This window comes from Macaca nemestrina, chromosome 14 (assembly GCF_043159975.1).
Source record: "Macaca nemestrina isolate mMacNem1 chromosome 14, mMacNem.hap1, whole genome shotgun sequence".
NCBI lineage: Eukaryota > Metazoa > Chordata > Mammalia > Primates > Cercopithecidae > Macaca > Macaca nemestrina.
Window position 1 is genome coordinate 62,797,266 of NC_092138.1, and position 8,590 is coordinate 62,805,855.

Genomic DNA, 8,590 nt, shown 5'->3' on the forward strand with positions numbered 1-8,590 from the left:
TTACCTGTATAGCACTTGTTTGAGATCTGTTCCTGCCCCAGTCTTTTATTCTACCTCCAAGTAGAAGGTCCCTGAGGGGAGATACCATATCTACCCTATTCATCGTTGAATTTCAAGCACCTTGTACAGTACCCAGAACATAGTAGTTGCTCCACAAATATTTTCTGAATGAAAAAATATATTTTATAATAAGGTTCATACTATTTCTTAGCAATCTTTGGATTGTAATTAACAAAAATCTACCTAAACTAGTTCAATCAAGAAGGGCAACTTAATTATAATGATACTGGAACATCTCATAGAGACAAGGGACTAGATTATAGCCTAGCCTCAGGAATGGAGTAGAATTAGAAACTCAAATGCCACTGGGAATCTTTCTGGCTTTTGTTCTCTCTCATAAAACCAGATTCTTCTGCTTGTTACTCCTATATAGTAAGGAAAATATGGCTGCCAAGAGCGCCTAACTGTTATATGTTGTTGGGCCAATCAGCTGGAGGGGAGTTAATATAGCCCTGTTTTCTCTCTCTTCAATATTCCAGCATGGCTCAGGTGCCTGACCCTGGACCAATCAAGTGACAAAGGGTCAGGGTCATATTGTAGAAACATGGCAGCTCCCACTACAACTTTGTGGTTTGGGTATGGGAGAGTTGATTCCTGGAAAAGAGGTTTTAGGAAGACAAAAAACTGGGAGTCCATTGGAGGGGGCATCACTCATCCCTGCCCCGCACTGGCTCCTTGACCATAGCTCTAGAATTTCATTAGATTGATGCCTGGATCCCTAGCACCTCCACTGGGTCTTGAGGGCCCTTGCCAGAGGCCTCTGATAGTTTCTAATATCTGGCTTCTAATTCTTTGTTTACTCCCCTGAACCCTTTTCCCCCAACAATGCCAGTATTTAGAGATACCATAGGTGCTTGAGACTTCACAGGGAGGAAGAGGCAGCCTGGCCTCCTCAAGATCCAAGAGATCTTGCTGGGCTTTATTGCCTGCAGAAGGTGACAGTGGAGTCAGGAGAGCTGTGGGACAAGGACAGACCTCAGGTGAGGGCAGCTCTCTTCATGATTTCTCTCAACTAGCATCCTATTCCTCTTACATCTGGTCATCATGCAGCTGTGAGGGATTGGCCACCATAACCATCTGACAAATGAGGAAACTGAGGCCCTTAAAGGGGGCAAGACATGAAGATGGTCATTCAACAGATGTCTCAGTTCATTTTGTGTTGCTATAACAGAACATCTCAGGCTGGGTAGTTTATAAAGAAAAGAAATTTATTTCTCACAGTTCTGGAGGCTGGGAAGTTCAATATCAAGGTGCCAGCATCTGGTGAGGGCCTTCATGCTGCATCATCCCCTCATGAAAGGTGGAAAGGCAAGAGGGGTGAGAAGAAGAGTGCAAAAGGGTGCTGAACTCACTTTTCTTACAGATCCAATCTCTCAAGAACGGGTGCTGAACTCACTTTTCTTACAGATCCAATCTCTCAAGAACTAATCCACTCCTGAGATAATGACCTTAATTCACTCATTAGGGCAGAGCCTCCATGACCTAATCACCTCTTATTCAGCCCCATTTCCAACACTGTTGCATTGGATATTAAATTTCCAACACATAAACTTGGGGGACACCTTCAAACCATGGTAATAGATAAATAGCAAATAAAACACTTGAACTTAAGTTTCCCTTCTTTATGCTCCAGCTGTAGGGACTGGATGAGCTTAACATCTCTTCTGCAGAGACAATGCTGTGTTCAACAGATACAGACTACGTTTCCCAGGATCCCTTGCATGTAGGTATGTTGCGTGATTGAGTTCTGCCAATGGAGAGAGGTGGAAGAGATCATACCACTTTCACATTTGGCCATGAAATATTCTACACACTTAGGCTGAGTACAGTGGTTCATGCCTGTAATCCCAGCACTTTGGGAGGCCGAGGCAGGTGGATCACCTGTGGTCAGGAGTTTGAGACCAGCCATGGCCAACATGGTGAAACCCCGTCTCTACCAAAAACACAAAAAATTAGCCAGGCATGGTGGTAGACGCTTATAATCCCAGCTATTCTGGAGGTTGAGGCAGAAGAATCGCTTGAACTGTGGAGGCAGAGGTTGAAGTGAGCCAAGATCGTGCCACTATACTCTAGCCTGGGTGACAGAGGGAGACTCCGTCTCAAAAAAAAATTTCTACACACTCTCTCCTCTGCCTGTGAGGCTGGAAGCAAAAGGCTCTGGGAATGGTGAAACCTCCTAATGGAAGAAGGCCAAATCTCTGATTTCACCACTTGGGTGAGAGTTACCCAGGAGAGAGTTCCCTATCAAGATCTGCATTGGATTTTGCTGAAGCAAGTAATCAGTCTTACTGTTAAGCCACTAAGATTTGAAGGCAATAAGTTCTTATGCCTAGCCTAGCATACCCAGACTAGCACATCTCTGACGGAACCCCTCTTCTCCACAAAGAGTTAGACTTGATCTCCCACAGCACTGTATCTTCCCCAGGCCTCCCCACCTTCTCCCCTGACAAAGACCCAAAGTACAGTTTTGCAATTAGGAACACAGACCTTAAGTCTCCTCAGAACTGAGGCTGAACTCCAGGTCCACCTCAGAAAGCAGGTTTCTTGACCTCTTTAAGACTATTTCTGCATCTGTAGAGAGGGTACCCATGTCAAAATGTGGTTGTAAGGATTAAACGAGATATTATATAATCAATAGTTCACAATAAGATGATGCCACTCTCTGGGGACAGGGGGTTAGACATTTGTAGGGCCACTTTTAGTTGTAATGATGACTGTGGAACCCTTCTGGCTAGGGATGCTAGAGGTACTGTGACACTTAGGGCATTCCCATGCAATGACAAGTTGTTGCTTGGTCCCCACACCTTTCAAATGGTTCATCATTCATTCGTCTGACATTACAATTACGTGAGCCTAGAACCTAACTCTTACATATAATCATAAAGTATTGTCGTGTGGTTTTAATTTACTTTTAATTGATTTATTTTTATTTTTTAATTGCAATGGGGTCCCTCTGTGTTGCCCAGGCTGGTCTTGCACTCCTGAGCTCAAGCAATCCTCCTGTCTCAGCCTCCTGATGCTGCCACACCCAGCTGTGTGGTTTTAAGATATATTAAATAGTCCAGGAATATCCAAGGGTGTGGACAAGGATGGGGAAGACAGAAGGGATATGGCAGAAACCCAGGTCTGGCAGGAGCAGATCTATCACCACCACCATGCCCAAGGAGTGAGGGGTGGGAGATTACTAGAACCTGGAAGAAGAGTGTATGTTGCAGAGTGGGCGGAGTGTTGCAGAGAGTATTCATTTCCTAGGGCTGCCATGACAAATTACCGCAAACTTGGTGACTTAAGACAAAAAAAAAAAAAAAAAGATTCTCAAATTTCCAGAGTCCAAAAGTTTAAAACCAAAGCAAGGTCACAATCCTTTCAAAGACCCCAGGGAAGAAATCTGCTCTTCCAGCTTCCTGCTCTCCTTGGCTTGTGGCTGCATAACTCCAATCTGTGCCTCCATCTTCATGCAGCCATCTCTTCTTCTCTGATTTCTCTTCTGTCTCTTATGAAGATACTTGTGATTAGATTCAGGGCCCACCCTGAATCTACAGCATGATCTTATCTTGAGATCCTGAATTACATCAGCAAAGATCCTTTCTCCAAATAAGGTCATGTTCACAGGTTCTGGGAGTCAAAACGTGGGCATATCTTTTTGGGGGCTTCCATTCAATCCACCATGGCCACTGTATTAGTCTGTTCTCACATTGCTATAAATACCTAAGACTGGGTAATTTATAAAGAAAAGACGTTTAATTGACTCACAGTTCTGCAGGCTGTACAGGAAGCATGATGCTGGCATCTTCTTGGCTTCTGAGGAGGCCTCAGAAAACACAATTTTGTAGAGACAAGGTGTAAGTATATTGCTCAGGCTGGTCTCAAACTCCTGGACTCAGGTGATCCCCTGTTTCCACCTCTGGATGGATTTATGAGTCACCTATACCTGTAGTTCTCAACGTTATGTGACCTAAGGCCCCTTTCTTATAATAAACATTTTGCAACACCACCTTTAGCATACATAGATAATATAACCAAACTACATCATGATTTCATAAAATTAGGCCATAATATGTCACAATTAATGTAAAGGTGAATTAAAAGAAATGTATAACACAAGGATGTATATTTCAACATGTAAATGCTTGGACAGACCCCTGCTAGAAGATATAATAAGTAGTCATAAGCTTCTACCTTACACAGAATCTCCATGAATGTGTAACAGTTACAAGTGCAGACTGATACAGGTGTGTTACATAAACAGGCAAGTCACATGGCCAGCACAGGAGCAAGAGAGAGAGGGGAAAGGTGAGACACACTTTTAAACCACCAAATCTCGTGAGAACTCACTATTTTTAGAACAGTACCAAGAGCATGGTGGTAAACCATGCATGAGAAATCCATTCCCATGATCCAATCACCTCCAGGCCCCACCTCCAACATTGGGGATTACAATTCGACATGAGATTTGGGTGGGGACACAGATCCAAACCATATCAGCCACCTTGAGAGCAGCAGTGATCTTAGTTTGAGGTATATAGCCAAGGAGGTAGCCAGAGAAATAAATGTCCCAATCTTCCATTCTTCCGTTGGTCCATCTCCTACCAGGGCTCTCATAAACCAGAGGGCATGAACATGGTTGGTGAGCCAGGCTTCCAGGGCTAAGAGCAGAGTAGAAAGGGAAGGAGCACGTATCTGGAGGGACAAACAAAAGATAGTAGCCCACCATGTAAATCAAGGGAAGATTGGGTTTTTATTTAGAACTTTAGTAAGAGAGTTCTCTTGCAGTAAATCATAACTGAATGGCAATGGGACTGGCAGTATTTGAGCCAGTCATGTAACACACCTGTATCAGTCTGTACTTGTAACTGTTGCACATTCACAAGGATTCTGTGTAAGGTACAAGCTTATGACTATTATATCTCCTAGCAGGGGTCTGTCCAAGCATTTATATGTTGAAGTATACATCCTTGTGCTATACATTTCTTTTCTTTTGTTTTCTTTTTTGAGATGGCGTCTTGCTGTCTCCCAGGCTGGAGTGCAGTGGCATGATCTCGGCTGACTGCAACCTTCGCCTTCCAGGTTCAAACGATTCTCCTGCCTCAGCCTCCCAAGTAGCTGGGATTACAGGCATGCACCACCACACCCAGCTAATTTTTGTATTTTCAGTAGAGACAGAGTTTCACCATGTTGGCCAGCTGGTCACAAACTCCTGACCTCAGGTGATCCACCAGCCTCAGCCTCCCAAAGTGCTGGGATTATAGGTGTGAGTCACTGTGCCTGACCTATATGTTTCTTTTATTTCACCTGTACGTTAATTATGACATTTTATGGCCTAATTTTATGAAATCGTGATGTACTTTGGTTATATTATCTGCATATGCTAAACGTGGTGTTGTAAAATTTTTTTTGTAAGAAAGGGGCATTGGATCACATAACATTGAGAACTACAGGTGTAGGTGACTCATAGCTCCACCCAGAGCAAGCACTAAGTGTTCAATGCATAGTATCTATTGTCACTAAGGCTGTTATCACCCTTCACTTCCAGGCACCATTAGGTTTACTATCTTGGAGACCAGTCCTGCTGTGAGTCATCAGAGAGGAGCAGGCACAGCTTGGAGCCAGTTCCCCTGGGGAGGGTGGCACTGAATGATGCAAGGCTAGGTCCCAAGAAACCCTGGCCCTGATGCTGCTGCCCCCTCTCTAGGAGCAGGAAGTCTCCAGGGGAAAGGATTATTTCTCTAGAGCCCTGGAAATCCCAGATGAACCCTCCTACTAGGTAGATCTACAGTGTTCCCTCTGAGCATACCAGCATCCCAAGCTTTCCCCTAAAGCAGGGGGCTGGGCCAGGCTTGGCTCCAGAGCTGCGAACCAGTCAGCCTGGACAGAGCTGACATCAGCGGTTAGGCCAGGTTGGGGAAGGCTAGGTTTAGCCCCCAGCAGCTGGGCTGTCTCACCCACAGGAGAGGGGAAAAGAAGAAGAGGGAGCAGCAGAAGAAGGGAGGAGGGAAAGCAGGAACAGGAAAGTGAGCCCAGGGAAGTTTGCTCGGGACCGGCTTTTGCTGTAGGGTGGAGGAATTTCTCCAGCTGTAGTGTAGCACTACACTTCAGCCTGGGAGCAGGATTCCTCCAGCTGTAAAGTGAAGTAATCTGATGCACGTTATCTCCCTGCTTAACAACCGACATTCAAGACCCCTGCCTACATCTCCGTCTTTATTTTATCTCAGGCCATTTCCTGCCATGCACCGACCTTCCCATAGAATCACTTATAGATCCTTCCAAATGCCATGCTAATCCATTACTATATGCCTTTGGGTATACAATTCTCTATTTGAATTGCCATTCCATGATTTATCTAGCTGGAAATTTCCTTAAAATATCACCTTCTCCATGAAGTATTCCCCTATTCTGATAAAATTATTCTTGCCTGTGTGTTAAAATCTAGGTGTCTAAGATACATTAGACTGACCATTCATTAATCTAGTAAGTGTTCTCAAACTTCAGTGTGCATCAGAATGACCTGCAAGTCTTGTTAAAACACAGATTATTGGGATCCAACCCCAGATTTCTGGTTTCATTTCTGACCTGCGGTGGGGTCAAGAATGTTCACTTCTGGCTGGGTGCAGTGGCTCACACCTGTAAATCCCAGCACTTTGGGAGGCTGAGGAGGGCAGATCACTTGAGGTCAGGAGTTCGAGACCAGCCTGGTCAACATGGTGAAACCCCACCTCTATTAAAAATGCAAAAATTAGCCGGATGTGGTGACGGGCGCCTGTAAGCCCAGCTACTCAGGAGGCTGAGGCAGGAGAATCGCTTGAAACCGGGAGGCGGAGGTTGCAGTGAGCCAAGATAGCACCACTGCATTCTAGCCTGGACAACAGAGTGAGACTCTGTCTCAAAAAAAAAAAAAGAATGTTCACTTTTAACAAGTTCCCACGTATTGTTGATCCCGCTGGTCCAAGGATTACACTTTGAGAACCACTGATTTACTGCAAGAAATTCTCAACCCTCAGTATGGTCAGTGCTTACTTATTAACTTATTTAGTGAATGTCTACTGAGGGCCTGCTATGTGCCAGACATGGACCAGGTGTTGAGTATTCAATGATAAGCAAAGCCCACATTGAACTTGCCCACGTAGAACTTGCCTCCATGGAGCTTCCAGTCAACTATGAAGACATATTAAGCAAATAAAGATACCATTAAGTATATAATAACAGGCCAGGAGTGGTGACTCATGCCTGTAATCCCAGCACTTTGGGAGGTAGAGACAGAGGATCGCTTGAGCCCAGGAGTTTGAGACCAGCCTGGGCAATATAGTGACACCTCGTCTCTACAAAAAATTTAAAAATTAGCCAAGCATGGTAGCACACACTTGGAGTCCCAGCTACTTAGGAGGCTGAGGTGGGAGGATAGCTTGAGCCCTGGAGGCAGAGGTGTACTGAGACAGCACCACTACACTCCAGCCTGGGTGACAGAGTGAGACTCTATCTCAAAAAAAAAGTACATAATACTTTGGGAGGCCAAGGCAGGCAAATCACGAGGTCAGGAGTTCGAGACCAGCCTGACCAACATGGTGAAACCCCGTCTCTACTGAAAATACAAAAAAATTAGCTGGGCATGGTGGCATGCGCTTGTAATCCCAGCTGCTCAGGAGGCTGAGGCAGGAGAATCACTTGAACCCAGGAGGCGGAGGTTGCAGTGAGCTGAGATCATGCCATTGCACTCCAGCATGGGCAACAGAGCAAGACTCTGTCTCAAAAAAAAAAAAAAAAAAAAGTAGGCCGGGCGCGGTGGCTCAAGCCTGTAATCCCAGCACTTTGGGAGGCCGAGACGGGCGGATCACGAGGTCAGGAGATCGAGACCATCCTGGCTAACACGGTGAAACCCCGTCTCTAATAAAAAATACAAAAAAAAAAAAAAAACTAGCCGGGCAAGGTGGCGGGTGCCTGTAGTCCCAGCTACTCGGGAGGCTGAGGCAGGAGAATGGCGTGAACCCGGGAGGCGGAGCTTGCAGTGAGCCGAGATCTGGCCATTGCACTCCAGCCTGGGTGACACAGGAAGACTCCGTCTCAAAAAAAAAAAAAAAAAAAAAAATAAGTACATGGTAACAACCTGTGATAATTGATCTGAAAGAAAAGAATATTATGAAAAAGAATAATAACAAGAACCTATTTCAGATTGTGTGGTCAGGTAAGGCCTTTTTGGGAAGGGGACATTTATACAGGTAGACATCCAGCATTGTAAACAAACTTCTATGAGGTGTATTTATTGCACTGTATGGTTACCTAGGTTGAAGTTGTCCAGCTAACCATCAGACTGTGTACTTCTTGAAATCTAGAATCTTGTCAATATTTCTGCCCTCAGCATGCTGCACAGAGTAGGGCCTTGGAGCTAGTGAAAGAATGAATGGAAAGTTGGAGGGATCATGGGAAGAATGAACAAATAAATAAAGGAAACATCAGGTGGCTGTATGAGTGCATACTTGCATGGATGGATGATGGATAGGTAACGGAGGGATGGGTGACTGTCTCCAGCAGCAACACT